Source organism: Sminthopsis crassicaudata, chromosome 4 (assembly GCF_048593235.1).
Source record: "Sminthopsis crassicaudata isolate SCR6 chromosome 4, ASM4859323v1, whole genome shotgun sequence".
NCBI classification, from domain to species: Eukaryota; Metazoa; Chordata; class Mammalia; order Dasyuromorphia; family Dasyuridae; genus Sminthopsis; species Sminthopsis crassicaudata.
In genome coordinates this window covers 167993710-168010013 of record NC_133620.1, presented here as the reverse complement: position 1 = coordinate 168010013, position 16304 = coordinate 167993710, and the positions used below count along the sequence as shown (strand labels likewise).

The 16304-nt window shown below is 34.7% G+C and overlaps 1 long non-coding RNA gene across 1 annotated transcript; it reads left to right on the top strand.

Moving 5' to 3' along the window:
* The first annotated feature begins 3883 nt into the window (after positions 1–3883).
* LOC141541169 (uncharacterized) lies at positions 3884–10520 on the top strand. The gene is made up of 4 exons (XR_012481675.1): positions 3884–3953; positions 5834–5940; positions 6620–6681; positions 10404–10520. It is a non-coding gene; the product is annotated as an uncharacterized LOC141541169 (long non-coding RNA).
* The last annotated feature ends 5784 nt before the right edge of the window (positions 10521–16304 follow it).

The window sequence follows — 16304 nt, the reverse complement described above, 5'->3', positions numbered from 1 at the left end:
TTGAACCTCTCTCATGTGGCTTGGCAACCTGCCATGTAAATGCTCCCATCCTGTCCCCTTCTTGAAGTACAATGGGGAGAATGAGGACTCAATCTTTTCAAGCTTCCCACTAACTTTTAAAATGGTACTTTGCCGCCTGCTCCTGGATAGATAAATAGCCTAACTATCTCCTGGAACTGAGCTATGTCTCTCTCTCTCACTCTCCTATTTTTTTCAATTGGCATTCTATGCCCCCTGCCAACAATTAAAGATTTCTAAGCCCAGTCCTGACCAGACTGGAAAAAAAAGAAATCTTTAGAATGATGGCTGGGGAATAAAATTCCAAATCAAGGAAAATTAATTGTTAAGAGAGTGAGAATAGTTTCTTTTGTTTTCTCCTTTTTTTTTTTTCTCATCCCAACTGCAGATGGGAGGTGAATTAAAAGAGAGATTGAAACTATTTAAATAAAACACTCCTTAACTACTTTTAATTTGGCGCCTCTCTAGAATCTTTCTCTATTCTGACAGTTCTCTTTTACTGAATTAGTTTCTTTAAACTGTCTCTTTCTTGCCTCAACTTCTCTGGCATTTCAGTCCAGGAAGCCCAGGGATATAGAACAAGAATAGATACTCCCTCAAGCTGCCTTTTAGAGAATGACTTAATTAACACTTGAATTCTATGTAGAGTTCCAATCTCTCTCTACTCTCCCAACCTCCAGCTTTCTTTTCAGGAGTCATGTATCTCCAATTAGGGTAAATGCCCCACAACCTACTCACTAAAGGATGGGTGAGTTCTCTGCATTAAGTACCTCTTAGCTTGAGGTAAATGCTAGCTGCCTTCCCCTCTTTCTCCCCCTCCCCCTGCTTCTTTTAACAGAGTAGGGAGGGCCCATGTGGGATTTCTCCACACCTACCTTTTGCAGAGAGGCTTGGTTTTGTAAAATGTTCTCAGAGATAGGTCCGCCTTCAAAGTAATGGATCTATTTTTTAAAGACTCATTAAAACTAGGGGACTTGCTAAAACTGTTTAACTATTGCTGCATAAAACTGTCTGACTATTGCTGATTCAGGAAATTTATTAGTCTGTTATGTATAATCTGATAAACAGGGGAGGAAGGAAAACTGATTTCAGCTGGTCAGGAAATTGGGAAAAACTGATGTATTATTTCATTAAGTTTAGTCTGAATTAGAAACTATTTTACTCCTTGCTTAAAATTTACTAGACTATGATTTGCTGGGTTATGTTTTAACTTTGAAATCCCTTATTCAGTCTTTGGGATTATTCTTTAGAAACAACCAAAAATCAGACACTGTCCAAGGACTGGCAGCCTCTCTGATCTGTTTCTCCCCTCCTGTTATCCCAGTTCTTTAATTATTATTTCAGCATTTCGATATCAGAACTCTAATGATTTGGGGTGGCCTGTCTTGATCTAATTGCATAATTTGCTCACAAATCTGTCCTGTCCCAGAGAGAAAGAGAGAATGGAGCCCTCAACCTCATTTTTTTCCTTCTTGGAGCTCCTGATGTAAAGTGCCCTCTTAGGGCAGCAGGACTGCCTTGAGCACTGCTACTCAACAGAGGCTGAGTTAAATGCACAAATGATCACAGACCTAAAGACTGTCCATCTCCGGCTGAGATGCCTCCCAACTGCAGAGATTTAAAAAGGGAGGCTTGTGTGTCTCCCTGCATGAGGAGTGCTGTTCGATGCTAATAATTCTGGGATTATCAGGGAGAAACTGGTCCTTGCTACAAGTCCTTGCATTTTCTAGTTTTAGTCTGGTTTATTTGTTTTATTGTCCTGACTCAGTTTCCCTAATTATCCTGACTCAGTCCTGCCTCAGTTTCCCTGCCTCTTAGTTCTGCAAAACCTCCTCCTGCCTCTTTATCAGAATACTTGATAAGATCTTATGTTTCAGAATAGCAGAATGTCTCTCCCATCCCAAGCTATGGAAATATCTTATCAAGATGCTGTCTCCACTGATTATGTCATCTCTCTAAAGACCTACTCCAATAGTTTGATTGCTCTTGCCTCTATTTCAGTCTTCCTGATTTACTGTTCATGAGGTAACATAAACACCCACCCTCTATTGGCAAGGTAGACAGCTCACTTTCCCGGGACTTGATTGACGCTGTCTGGAGCTCAAAACGCTCAGCTGGATATTTCAATTATAAATATCTCTGTGGAATAAAGACAAAACTGGAGTTGTTGTTGTTGTTGTTGTTGTTGTTGTTGTTGTTGTTGTTGTTGTTGTTGTTGTTGTTGCTGTTTTATGCCCCTGAGCTAAGCAAGTCATTCATTTGGTTAAAGCAAGTTTGCTTTAAATACAGGTACCTATGGATAGGCGATTTCTATTGCCCACCCAAACCCTCAAGAGAAAAAGAAGGTAAGCAGGAAAGGGATATGCACAGAGAGAAATCACTACTTTTTGTTGTTTAGTCATTTTTCAGTCATGTCTAGTTCTTCTTGACCCTATTTTGCAGTTTTCTTAGCAAAGATACTAGAATATCTATGACTTCAGCTCATTTTATAGATAAGCAAAGTGAGGCAAACAGAGTGATTTGCGGGAGAGTCACACAGCTAACTAGTAATTGTTTCAGGTCAGGTTTGAACTCAAAAAGCTGAGGCTTCCTGACTCTAGTCCTGTCACTCTACCCACTTAACTATCCAGCTCTACCCAAAGCCAACCAGATATAGTTATGGTCTGAGAGTATTCAGATCTTCTTTTTTAGTAGAAGGAAAAGAGAATACAAAGATGAGACTACTAGCCAACTAACTTTGCTCTCCATATCCCTACATGTAGATTACATAGGTTTGGGGACTTTAAAAAATATATTTTTGATCAAAAGAGCAAGAAATAGAAACAGAAAAACTCTGATTCATTGCATGACTAACTTCAGGTCAGTTTTTATAGAGATAGAAGACTATCTTTTAGGGCCTTGGCTATACTCTCAGCAACTCTCCTTTGCAAGGTGATCATGAGCTTGAAAAAAACAAAGATACCAAAGTTTATTCACAACCTGGAATCTGATTTAACTCTTAACTCTCCTGGGTCAGTCTCTAGCTGCTAAAATGTATGGCACCATGAAAAGCTTAATATTCACTTAGAGTTCTTTATTCAGCACTTCATATAATGGGATATCTTTCATCTTTGAAATGGGCCAGCAGCAATTACCCAGGGATAGAATTTAACCCTAATCCTACTAAATCTGGGATTAGTGATAATTTGCTGGTAGAGAGAGAGTACTCACACTGATGAAATCTTTTGAAGTAAGAAAGTAAATTATAGTTGTTTTTAGAAGCACAATATGTATTTATTGCTTATATCTTAAATGCCACACGATTCTTAACATGGACCTAACTTCTGAATACTACTGGTTTGTCTTTCCCCCCTCCTGGGACTTTTTTCCCCTCTTTTTCTAGCTGGTTTTTTTTTTTCCTTTCCTTTGGATCTATGCATAGTTTACACTAACAAGTAGCAGCTGCATAGCTTTGCTTCTAGCCCTGCTTATGGGAGTTGATTATACTCTGCAGGCACTGCCAAATACACACTCTAGATATTCAGCTCTGCTTCTAATGAAGGGAAGAGGGGAAGGAAGGGGTAAAGAATTGTAGAGGTTAGAAGCCTTTCTGAGAGCTTTCTGATGTATCTTATCGCTAAGGCAACCATTCTCTTTGTCTTGATAAGTTAAAAAAAAAAAAAAAAAAACAGATTGGTTCCCTGTTACTTTGCATCAAGAAATAGTTGAAACAAAATTATTAATAAAAATACTTTACTTAAAAGGACATCTTAATGGAACTATACAAAGTGGAGAATAATGGGATGCAGAACTTTTTTTCTATAGAAGTAAATATATATATCTAAGTAATATACAGTTATTGGTTATGTATTAATTTCATGTTACCCTTGATTCTCTCTCAAAGTTGAAACCAGAGAGGAAAAACTGGGCCTTCATCCTAGAAGAGGAAATTTAGAGTAAGTCAACAAATAGCCTCTGTACTCTTTGCTTTTCTCCATAACCCCAGAATTCAGAACAGTATCTGACACACAGTACCACACATCCATTTCCACTTCACTTTGAATTAGTAATCAGACTATTGGAATGTCAAGAACAAAAAAAACAAACAACCCTTAGCACAGAGAATAATTAGCCATTCTTTTTTAGCCCACCTTTTGTCTACACAACTATCTTACCATTATCCTTGCCATGTCACAATGATTCTATTCTCTATATACAGAGGAAGAAGAGAGAGAAGGGGAGAGAAACTGAGGGAGTTTTTAAAAGGGAGTGGATCAGCTCACCAGCATTGTGACTCCTTAGACCAAATTGAGTCCCCAGCCACCACTTCCACACATATGTTAATTTCCCTTATTAAAATGTAAGCTCCTTGAGGGCAAACATTTTTCTGTTTGTATGCCAAGCTCTTAGTACAGTGACTGGCACACAGTAATAATAATATATTATTAATATATTTAATTAATACTTTTTCATTGATTTTCTCTCTCCTCCATGCATGTGTACATATTTTAATATATCTGTGCTCTGTAAATAAATAGATAATATATTCACATTTTCATATGCCCATATCATAAATTTATTCACATATTTTTTATATTTCATAAAGCATACCCATCTCTTTAAAATAAATACAAAAGAGGAAAATAATAAAATCAATTAATATTCATGTACCACTTTATAGTTGTAAAGCATTTTTTGATAGTCTCATTAATGTAATATATTTTGCTGAAACAAAGAAGTTTTGTAGATACATTTGATAAGGCAGGAAAATGACTAAGTGACTTGGGAGGTACTTGGTTTATATCTAAACCATTTCCCAGCAATAGAGAAAGAACCCTAGTGTACAGCCAAAATAAAGAGGATACAATTATCCAATGAATTTTGGGCCAGCTAACCAGGCAAAATACCTCTCATCCCAAATAATAGACACAAACAAAATCCAAGCACAACATTAGTCAAAAAGAATTTCAGAATAACATGAACTAAATTTGTTAGGAAATTCAATCAACTTTTCCCTGTTTGCTGTTCTCCTTAGAATGAGAGACCCCTAAAAGCTTTTCTATTTGCATTCTCAACACTTCACATTATTATGTGGTTTGTACATAGTAAGTAGTTAATAAATATCTTTATTCATTCATTCACTGTGTAATTAACTCCTTTAAAGAGGAAAAAAAAGGATATAAATTCTCCATATTGGAAGATTCTATAAAATACAAGCTACTGGACATAACTACATAGAAGAGCAATGCCATGAAAAATTTAGGAACAATCTCCCCAGTATGTTTCCTGGCAATATAAGAGAAGATCTCAAAAGCAAAAATTTGATGTGGACATCTCAAAATTCTTATCTGGCCCAAATTTTAACTAAAATCTTTGGGACTCCTTTTTTTTTTCTTATTCCTAAATTAATTTAAATGTTTTGTTGAGCGTTTTTTGTTTGTTTTTTGCTATTTAAAAAGAAAACAAAACTTTCCTCAAATGAAACTCTACATCTCAACTTTTCATAATAGCTAGTAATCTGAGTCAAATTGCTGCACATATAGACTTCCCAAATGATTAAGATATGTGTGCTTTTTTTTTCCCCCTTGAAAAGCAGCTATTTATTAAGAAATTTTCCACTCTGGTAATTGGTTGTCATGTCTTATCTGGGGAGTTGCAGAACATAGTACAAAATGGTTTTGATATGCATCCTATGTAATCAATCCTCCTGCTCTTCAAAGGAAAACCTCCCAAGATTTATTCTAGCCATCAAAGAACCTTGAAGAAAGGCCTCTAGTTCAAAAACAAAAGCTTAAATGTTTTCTGTGAATGAAAGTCTATGTTTTCTTCCCAAAAGGCATGTGCAACTCAAGAAAAATTCATTTGTCAGGACCAGAAGACAGAAGGAGGAGGAGGAAGAGGAAGAAAAGGAAGAGGAAGAGAAGGAGGAAGAGGAAAAGGAAGGTAAAACTAAGTACACTATGATTCAGAAGCAAATTGCAGTATTTTCATATCACATATCTAGGAAATCTAGTTTACCCAATGACTACAATTATTAGCTTATAGAATTTATTTTAAGCAACATAGCCAATACATCTTCCCCAACACCCAAATCCCCATCTTTAAGTCTTTTTCAACTTAGCCACAAAGATGAAACATTGAAAATGCTTAAGAAGTATCATCACCATTACAGCAAGTGTGTGTGTGTGTGTGTGTGTGTGTGTGTGTGTGTGTGTGTGTGAACAAAAAACTGGAAACAAAGATATTTGGTTTGGGGAATGGCTAACTGGAAATAATGGAATATGATTGCACAATTAAAAAAAAATGACACAGTAAAAAAAAAAAAAAAAAAAAAAAAAAAAAAAAAAAACCTGAATGCTTTTGGCTCCTGACTTCACTTCTCATTCTCTGGACTTCTCTATATCCTTGACAGCCTTGTGATATAGTAGGTATGCCTTCTGATCCACAGTCTTTCAGCTCCTCTTTATATATTGATTTCCTTCATTTGAATGCAAATTTCTTGTGGGTAGAGATTGTCTTGAATTTAGATTCCCTATTGCTTAGCACTGGGCCTGGTGTGTCAGTTTGTTGTTTTATATTTCTATCTATCAATCTGTCTTTCTTTTTCTCTATGTAATTACAGTGAAAAAGCTTGAATGTGGAGAAAAATTGAAAAAAGAATCTACTCTCGTCTTCAATGCAGAGGTTAAAAAACATGAGTATAAACTATTATATTTAATGTCACACATTTTTGTCATGTTAGTTTTGTTGAATTGTCATTTTTCTCCTATCTCATGTAATTTTATTACAATAAATTACTTTCTGGTAGAGAGAGATATGTTCAGAAATTAATATGAAACAATAACAAAAGACAATTAAAATATACTTTTTTCCCAAGAAGTTGGGAGAAAATATTGTCTTGAGTAATTAAGAATGACTTGATTTTCCATTAAAAACTGAATCTTTTGCTAATAAATAGAAATCTGGTTGTTTAAGCCAAGTATATATATAACAGCTTTTGTTGCCCTTTTATTTCACTGAAGTCCATAACAGGAAAGATGGGATAACCAATCTTCATATTACAAGCATTTATAAAACAAGAACTATGTTGTTTTATACTAAGAGTTGAAAATATAAAGACAAAAAAAAAAATCTAGCCCTCAAGGAATTTATATTTTACTGGAGAACAACAAAATAAATATATATAAGAAAAATATAAAATATATACAAATTAGGTACAAATTATTTGGGGGATATTACTGCCTAGGGGAAGCTAGTATGCCCTGGAGCACAGGGCCTGGTGTCAGAAAGATATGAGTTCAAATGTGACTTGAGACACTTACTTGCTAGGTGACCTTGGGGAAGTCAACTAACCCAGTTTGCCTCAATTTCCTTATCTGTGAAATAATGGGGAGAAGAAAATGACAAACTACTTCAGTATTTTTGCCAAGAAAATACCAAATGGACTCATGAATAATTGGATGTGATTGAAATATCTGAACAACACTACTACCTATGGGATTGGGCTCAGATAGGAGGTAGCTTGAAAAGTTAGGGATTCTATTAAGCAGAGAATAAGAGAAAATACATTCTAGCAAGGAGGGAGTATATGCAAAGTCATGAAACAAGAGATTGATCCCATGTAGAGAAAGCAGGAAATTGACAAGTTGCGTTGAAATGGAAAATTTGTCCAAAAGATGTATTCATTCTGGAAAGGTAGGCTGGAGCCCATTTAGGGAGGGCTTTAAGTGTCAAACACTTTATATTTTAACCTAAAGTGAATAGTGAGTACTAAGCTTCTTACCCTAGGGGAATATGGTAAAAAAAAAAAAATCTCCTCTATTAAGCCAAGTTTCCTGTGCCCTCAAAGTTCAACAAACTGGAGGATAAGGCTAATGAATATAGAATCAGGGGTTTATCTCTGTAGAATCTAGTTAGTTTCTCTGTTTCACATTTATAGACTTCTCATGCCATATATCATAAAAGGCATCAGATGACACTTAACATGTGCCAATCTACACTTATTTCTAAAAAAAAAATAGCATTCAAAGCACAGGTGCTACTGTGAAGCAGCATGGTCAATGTAAGGAAAATCAATGAATTTATATTCATAAATTTTGTTGTTGTTTAATTATTTTTCAGTTGTGTCCAATTCTATGTGACCCAATTTGGGATTTTCTTGGCAAAGATGCTATAATGCTTTTCCATTTCCTTCTGTAGCTCATTTACGGAAGAGGAAACTGAGGCAAACAGGGCTAAATTACTTTTCTAGGATCATATAGGTTGTATCTAGGCTAGATTTGAACTCAGGAAGATTCATCTTCCTGACTCCAAGACTATACCCACTGTGCCATGTATCAGTCCTTGTAATGATAGTATATGAGTTCAAATTTTGAATCTTCTACTTCCAACCTATGTGACCATGGGTAAATTATTCTGGAGAGTTTGGGGCTAGATGGTCTCTAAGGCCCTTTTCAGGTCTAAAACTGTAAAAGTGTCATTTTCATGTCAAAAAGCAGCACATTCTGGGAGAGAATGTCTAATCAGTAAATAATTTTTTTTAAACAAGTGAGCAGGCTACAAATTAGCATCTTACACCAAGTGACTAAGAAAAGAAAAAACACATTAAAACTGTCAGGCAAGAACTCTCCATGGTTTTTATGAATTACTATGATTCATCCAGAGGAAGTATCTATACAAGTATGATTTTTACAATCTCCCAAGAGTTCCTGATGGATTACACATTGCTACGTCAGAAAAGCAATGATGACTCATCATCATATTGTCAAAGAAAGATTTGATCAAATGCCTAAAATAAAAGTATTCATAAATTTTTGACATTAAATACATGATTGAATACTTATTGTTGTTAGTCATTTCTGACTCTTCATGACCCCATTTGAGATTTTCTTAGAGATACTGGAGTAGCTAACTATTTCCTACTCCTTTTCCTGCTCATTTTACAGATGAGGAAACTGAGGCAAACAGAGTCAAGTGACATAGCTTAAAAAGTGACTAGGTCAAATTTGAACTCAGAAAAGAGAGTCTTCATGATTCCAAGGCCATCACTTTATCAGTTGTACTACCCCACTGCCTTCTATGTAATTATTCTACGTTATGTTTGTAAGAGACAATATAGTAGCATAAGAGAGAGAAAGCTGGTCTTGAAGTCTCAGACCTATTCTAATTAATCACATGACTCTGGAGAATTCACTCAACCTCTAGGTGCCTCTAAGACTATAAATCTTTCTAAGACTGTAAACCAAATCTGAGTTGCTAATCTTCATTGATGGAAGAAGATTCCATGGTGGGAGTTTCTTACATGATAGAATCATACATCTGGACCTTTCTCCTTTCCCTCTTCCAATGCCAAAATAGTTATGTTAAAGAAATGTGGCTTCCTAAATATAAAAATATGAATGTCCTTTATATTCCCTAAGTTTATAGAAATTAAGTTAACCAAAATTGTAAAATAAAATTTCTCTAACAAAACAGTGCTAGGCTTATACTCATTTATGACTCTGCTTTGTGCCAATTTGCTTGATTTCGAATTTCAGAGTTGGAAGAGACCATGTAAATCATCTCACTTAGCCCATTTCTAAGTGGGACATCCCTAAGAGGTTATCATATAGCTTCTGCTTAAAAACTTCCAATAATGATTTTTTTAAACTTTCTTTATAACCTCAGCACCTATCAAAGTGCCTGGCACATAGAATGACTGATTCCACTTTTGGACAGCTTAATTTTTGGAAGATCATATTTTTCTCCCCATTTTGAACTAAAGTCTGTCTCTTAGTAGATTTCATCACTTCTTTCTAAATGCTGCCCTCTGGGATCATGAACAAATGAAATTGATCCTATATAATAATAATCCTTTATTTAAAGATAGATATTATACTTTTCCCCAATTTTTTTCTAAAATGAACAACTCTTATTCCTTCAATAAACATTGATCACCCTCTTTTCTGCTGTGCTCCAGCTTGTCAATGCCTGATTAAATTTTGACACCCCAAATTGAATATAATACTATAGGTGTGGTAGTCACCAAGTCTTGTCAACTTTAACTTTATAGCATCTCTTGTTTCTTACCCCCCATACACATTAATACACATAAGCTCAGGCCCTTATCATATTATCCCTCTCCAATTTATCATTCATATAACTGCTACCAGAATGATATTCCTAAAGCACAGGTCTGATCATGGCAGTATCCTGCTCAATGAATAGTGGCTATCTGTTACATCTAGAATCAAATAGAACCTCTTCTGTTTGGCATTTGAAAATCTTCATAACTGACTTCTATCCACCCTACATATTACAGTAAAGAGATAGTGTATATTATCTGTTATTTCTACTCATACACTTTATGCTCTTCATACCTATCTTTATACAAAATATTATAATATTTCTTCATACTGTTCCTACAGGTTGCTGCTGCTACTGCTAAGAAGGGGAAAGATGAGGAGGATGAGGATGAGGATGAGGATGAGAAAGTTTGAAATCTTCAATATGGATTCTTTTTTCCTTCAAAAATTTGGCACAGTTTTAGATTCCCTTTTTTCCTCCAGATTTTTTTCCTTTGTTTTTCTTTTTAAATGTTCCTCTATTCTTAAAATACCTTTATATTTTTGGATAAGCTATAGAATAAAGAGGCATTTTCTGGTCTTTTTATCTCCTGTTTCTATAGGGAAGTCAAAATACATTTTATGTAGAAATGTCAATTTGTTCTGAATCCCAGATGAGAAAGCTCCCTCTACTAATGCAGGCCAATACAAAAAGTTGTCTGAAATACAGGGGAGTGACTTACTCAGACTCGAATATTTTAGTCACCAAGGTCTTCTTAGTTTTAAGGCCAGTTCCCTATCTACTGTGCTAGGTTGGCACTTGCAATGGAGGTCTCTACATGCACAGACCCATCAACTTGCCTTAATAGTGTCTCTACATGAACATTCTAGGGAATAGATAGTGTCACCTCACAAAGAGAGTGCTAATAAGTTGAATATATGGCAAGCATCTTGAAGAGACTGGAACACATTAAATAGTTCTGACTGTTTGATAATGTAGGAGTGGTATTTAAAAGGTCTGTCATTTTCAGCTAGTTCATAATGGATAGTGTTTGGCCTAAAGTCAGGAAGAGTTCAAATACAGCCTTAGACATTTAACTTTTGTTTGACTCAGTTTTTTCATATATATAATAGGGATAATACAGGTACCTATTTCCCAGGATGTTTGTAAGAATAAAATAATAAATATAAAACACTTAGCATAGTGCCTGGCACATAGTAAGCACTATGTAAATGTTACTTATTATTATCATTTATTTCATTGTCTTCAGCAATACTCTGATAGTATAGTAGCAATGAATAAGAGACTATATGAGAAATGAGCCCAAATCCTTCATCTTTTGTCTGTTCTTTTCTATTCTAGGTTCAGGGAATGGGAGTAAGACATAGAGAGTGAAAGGTGTGAAGACATAGAGAGTGAACCACAGGAACCTGCAATAGGTATCTGATCTGACTTCATCACCAATGCCCAAGAAACAAAAAATGTTTTGGGGGGGTGATCATTTGGACTGGAGCTTAGTGAAAAAAATCATCTAGTAGTTATCACATGTCTGGACATGAACTTGGAGGTCCCAGTCTTTGTAAAAACTTGCTAAGTTTTGAGCCTACTGTCCTACAGGCTGAACTGGTATGAGAGAGTATATTCTTCAGTTCTCAGGAGGAAATGTTTGTACATTCTTAATATGTTTTTGAAGAGTCAAACATAATTGAAATTAAAGAACCAAAAACATTTGTATAATATTTTAAGCACTTTTTCAAAGCACTTTCCCTCTCCCCGCCCCAATAATCATGTGAAATAGAGTACAAGTTTCTTAACAAGTGCTATTACTCCGATTTTGAAGATTAAAAAATGGAGGCCCAAAGAGGGAAAGGAAAAAAGCAATTTAGTGGCAGAGCAGTAAGTAAAGCACATGTCTTCCCATTGAAATCCCAGGGTTCTTTTCACTCATAATTGCTGGTCATGAAAATGCTATATTTCATGTTGCATACAATCTTAAAGCCTTGCTTTCCCTAGGAGATTATTTCATTTTCAAGTTCTCAGAAACTGGAATATTTCTTGAATACTATTTCATAGTAATGACCCTCTTTTAAAATGATATTTTATTTTTTCCAATTACATGTAAAGATAAAGGTGATGATTTTTATATTTGTAAAATAGTTTTACTTTTTCAAAGTACTTTTGTATTCATTAATTTCATTGGTAACTTCTTGTAGTTCTGTGAGAAAGACAGAGAAGTATAATCATTTCTATTTTCCAGAGCAAACACCGAGGCTCATATCTAATGCAGTGAATATGGGAATACAATAAGATATGCTTAAACCTCTGTTTTAACCTTTAGCTTACCTTTAGTATAGTTTCTGGGACATAGAAAGCAGGCTTGCTAATTTAATTCTGTTCCCTAGTCTGCCCCTACAGCATTACAACACTATCATCTTATCCATTAGTTTATCTTTGGCCTGCCGTGATTGAAAGTTTTTAGACAATGTAGTCTGGTGGTAAAAGATAAAATAGAACTAACAGCAATGGGCAACCCCAGTAGTCAGAAGATTTACGTCTTTTTCCACATTCTGTCCCTAACTTGTTTTGTGACTTTGGGCAAGCCACTTTTCTAAGTTCCTCATCCATAAGATGTGAGCAATGCAATAGATGACTATAAAAGTCTCTTTCAGGTTCAATGATTTAACACAGTTGGATTACAAAATATCTTATTACATGGGTCCTTTTACTCCAGATCTATTATTTTTAGGCTCTGTGACATAGAACATAGTTGCCATTGTCAAAATAAACTAGTTCCTGAAATCCTTTGGCCCTTGCACTGTCCATGGTACTAGCCAGCATTAATTTTGCCTGGTCTCTCCATTTTGAGTCTAAGAAATAGCCAGTGAGAAGTTATTTTAAGTATTTCTAAAAGTAGACTACTTGATAGCATCATTCTATTTTCAGTTATTATACCATATGCCCATCATAAAAATGTTGAACCAGAAAAAAAAGAAAATAAAAATAACTGTTTATTTTGTCACATGTTTCAGAATCTCAAAATGAATTTGATTAATAGATACATTTTAATACTTACATGAGTCCTCACATAAGTAGTGTCTTTTAAAATATTTTCTAAGCAAGACCCTATGTTTATCTAGAGAAAGTAAAGAAGCAGCTTAGAGAAGAAAAAAAAATAACAGAGTTGGGGAGTTGGGGAGAGTGAAAATGCTCTCTTAGCATCTATTTTCAGGGACTTTTGTTCTAGAAATTATTTTTAGTGTTAGTAAATTATGCTAATTGAAGCAATGAGGCAGAAAAAAGAGTATATTTGGAATTGAAAGACTGTTCCTTATGAAATGTTTATACAATCCTTACAGATTCTCCCAATGCATATTTAAAATTAGATGTATACTTTTAAAAGTTGTAGTTATTTTTTTCTGGGAAGGCCAGCCTGGAGCCTAGACTAGACCAATTCAATAAAAAGTTTCAATTCAATCCACTCATATACTTTTACTGAGGGTTCCAGGAAGGTAGTGTGGGGGAGACAAGAGAAGTTCTAGACTCATTTTACAACTAGGGGACTTTACAAACCCCTATTTTCAGGGCCCAAGATCACATAACTCATAAAGCAGAATTTGAACTCAGGTCTCCTTGACTATATATCCAACACTTCATCAAATGTGTCATCTTTTTTTTACTACAATGATGATTATAAAATATGATGAAGTAGATCAAAGACCTCTGGATGGCAAGTTAGATCCTATATAGAGTATCGATGTAGACAAAAGTAGTATAGAATAAAAAAGGAATTCATTGTAAAATACACTAATGGAATAAATGTTACTGGATTGATTCATAGATCCATGGATATCACATTTCTTTAACAAAATTGCTATATAGTTGAGCTCTAAGTAGTATTCATCTTTAAAAAGGATTTTCCCCCCAGTGAATTAAACAATCAAACTATAAAGACCCATTACTTAATTAGTATAGGTATATTATATGTCCACCAAAGCAGACTATAATACCTCTGTACTTTGTTCTTTATCATCAAGATGCTTCTACATGGGCATTTAATAAAAATGTCAAGTTTGACATTTTATTAAACAAAATTTGTTCCACCTCCCCCAAAACAGATTCTCCTTTAAACTTTCATGTTTACATATCCCAAATCTTTCAATTATCCAAGTAAAAAATCCTTCAGTTATCCAAGTATTGTGACATTAAAGAAACCTTTGATCATATCTCATATTCAACCAATTTATCCTCTGCAGTTCAGATTTTCATTACCTCCTGCCTGGACTATCACTTCATAGTTAGGCTTCTGCTTCCAGTATTTTCCCTCTACAATCCAATATCCATATAACTATTAAATTGATAGTCCTAGTGCATAATTACTCCTTTTCTCTCTTTTATTCAACAAACTTTAATAACTCCTTATTATACAGGAAAAGAGGGAGGGGAGGAAAGAAAGAAAAAAAGAAAGGAAAAGAGGGAGGGAAGAAAGTAAAGTGAGGGAGGGAGAGAGAGAGATGAAGATAAAAAGGAAGGAAGGAAGGAAGGATTTATTAAATGCTTCCAATGTGCAGGCACTAATTTTAACACATTTCAAATATTATCTCATTTGATCTTCTCAACAATTCTGGGATGTAAGTGCTATTCCTATTATCATTCATTTTACATTTCAGAAAACTAAAGAAACTTTTGTGTATGAAAACATAGATTTAGATCTGGAGAGACTTCAGAGACCTAATTCAGTTTCCTTAAAGATATATGAAGAAACCTGAGGTACAAGAGGTCTATTCCATGTCCCAGGTTGAACAGTTAATAAACATTATCCTTAGAATAAAAGAGACATTTTTTTTTTAGAATTTATGATTCTTCATATTCTTATTTTAACCCAGAGGTCTCAAACACACTGCCCATGAGCCACATGTACCTTGCAACATTTCAAAGTTCTGCCCAATGTAGAGTAAAGTGCTATTGGGAAATATTGAGCAAACCAAATAAAATTCAATAAAAAATAGATAAGTTAATATGTGATTTTGTAAATCAAAATAGACCTGAATGGATTCTTCTGTATGGTTTATGGCCTTCATTTTTGCTTGAGTTTGACATCACTGTTCTAGTCTACTCTTTCAGATTTATTTTCATCGTTGTTCATTCGTTTGCTTCTGTAAACACGTGATATGTCCATTGGGGTTTTCTCAGCAAAGCTATTAGGGTAGTTGGCCAGTTCCTTTTCTTGCCCATGATCACAAAGCTAATAACTTCAGGAAAATTGATTTGAACTCAGATCTTTCTGATTCCAGACTTCATTTTCTATCCACTACACTACCTAACTACATTATGGCCATTACTCTCTTTTAAAAACTCTGGATTTCCCTCAAATTAGAATACTTTTTTTTTTCTGCCCTTGATCTTTTTGCAGGTTCCCAATACTTAGAATTTTTTTTTTCTTTTCATTTCTAACTTTTAGACTCCCTGGCTATCTTCAGAACTACTTTCTACAGAAAGCCTTTGTTGATCTCCCTAGTTGTTGGTGTTCTCTTCTTCTTCAATTTATATTGTGTTTACTTGCCTGTGTAAAGTTTTATTTCTCAAAAGAATTCAAGATCCTTGAGATCCAGAATTTTTTATGCATGTAGGGGGTTTATAATAACATGGTCAATTTGATTATCCTACAAGGATGAAGCTATTCATTGCAAAATGAAATTATTATTTTTTTTTAAAGAATATGAGAGACTGCTTCTCTAGTAATTCCAAATTCATTTCCCTCTTCTAAGGAATTGAGTCTGTTAGCTCTGAGGTCCTTAGAGTGACAAGTAAAAATCACTGGGGAGGAGAAAAACATTATATTCATGGATTATGGACTAATGTGAATCCTGACCACTTTGTGGAATGAAATATGGCTGCCTCAAATATGCAGGGGAGCTAGAGATTTTATACTCATATCTATACAGACCTAAACATAATATATATTCTGTATGAGATTCCAAGAGATACCAAATTTGTTTAAAAAGAAAAAGTCACTACTATGATTGGAATATTAAAAATCCCTTTAGATTGAACCTAGTCCACATATATCCTGCCATAAATGTTTGTACTCCCCTTGAAAGGGGAAAGGACATTGGGATTGCTACAGAGTCAACTCTTCATACACTAATGAATTCAACTTTTCATCCCCAAGATTTAATACAGATCTCAAGTCTTATAGTTATGCCCAAAATACTTGCACTCCTCTCAGAAGGGAAGTGAACCTTTGACTTTTGATCTGTCTTGTA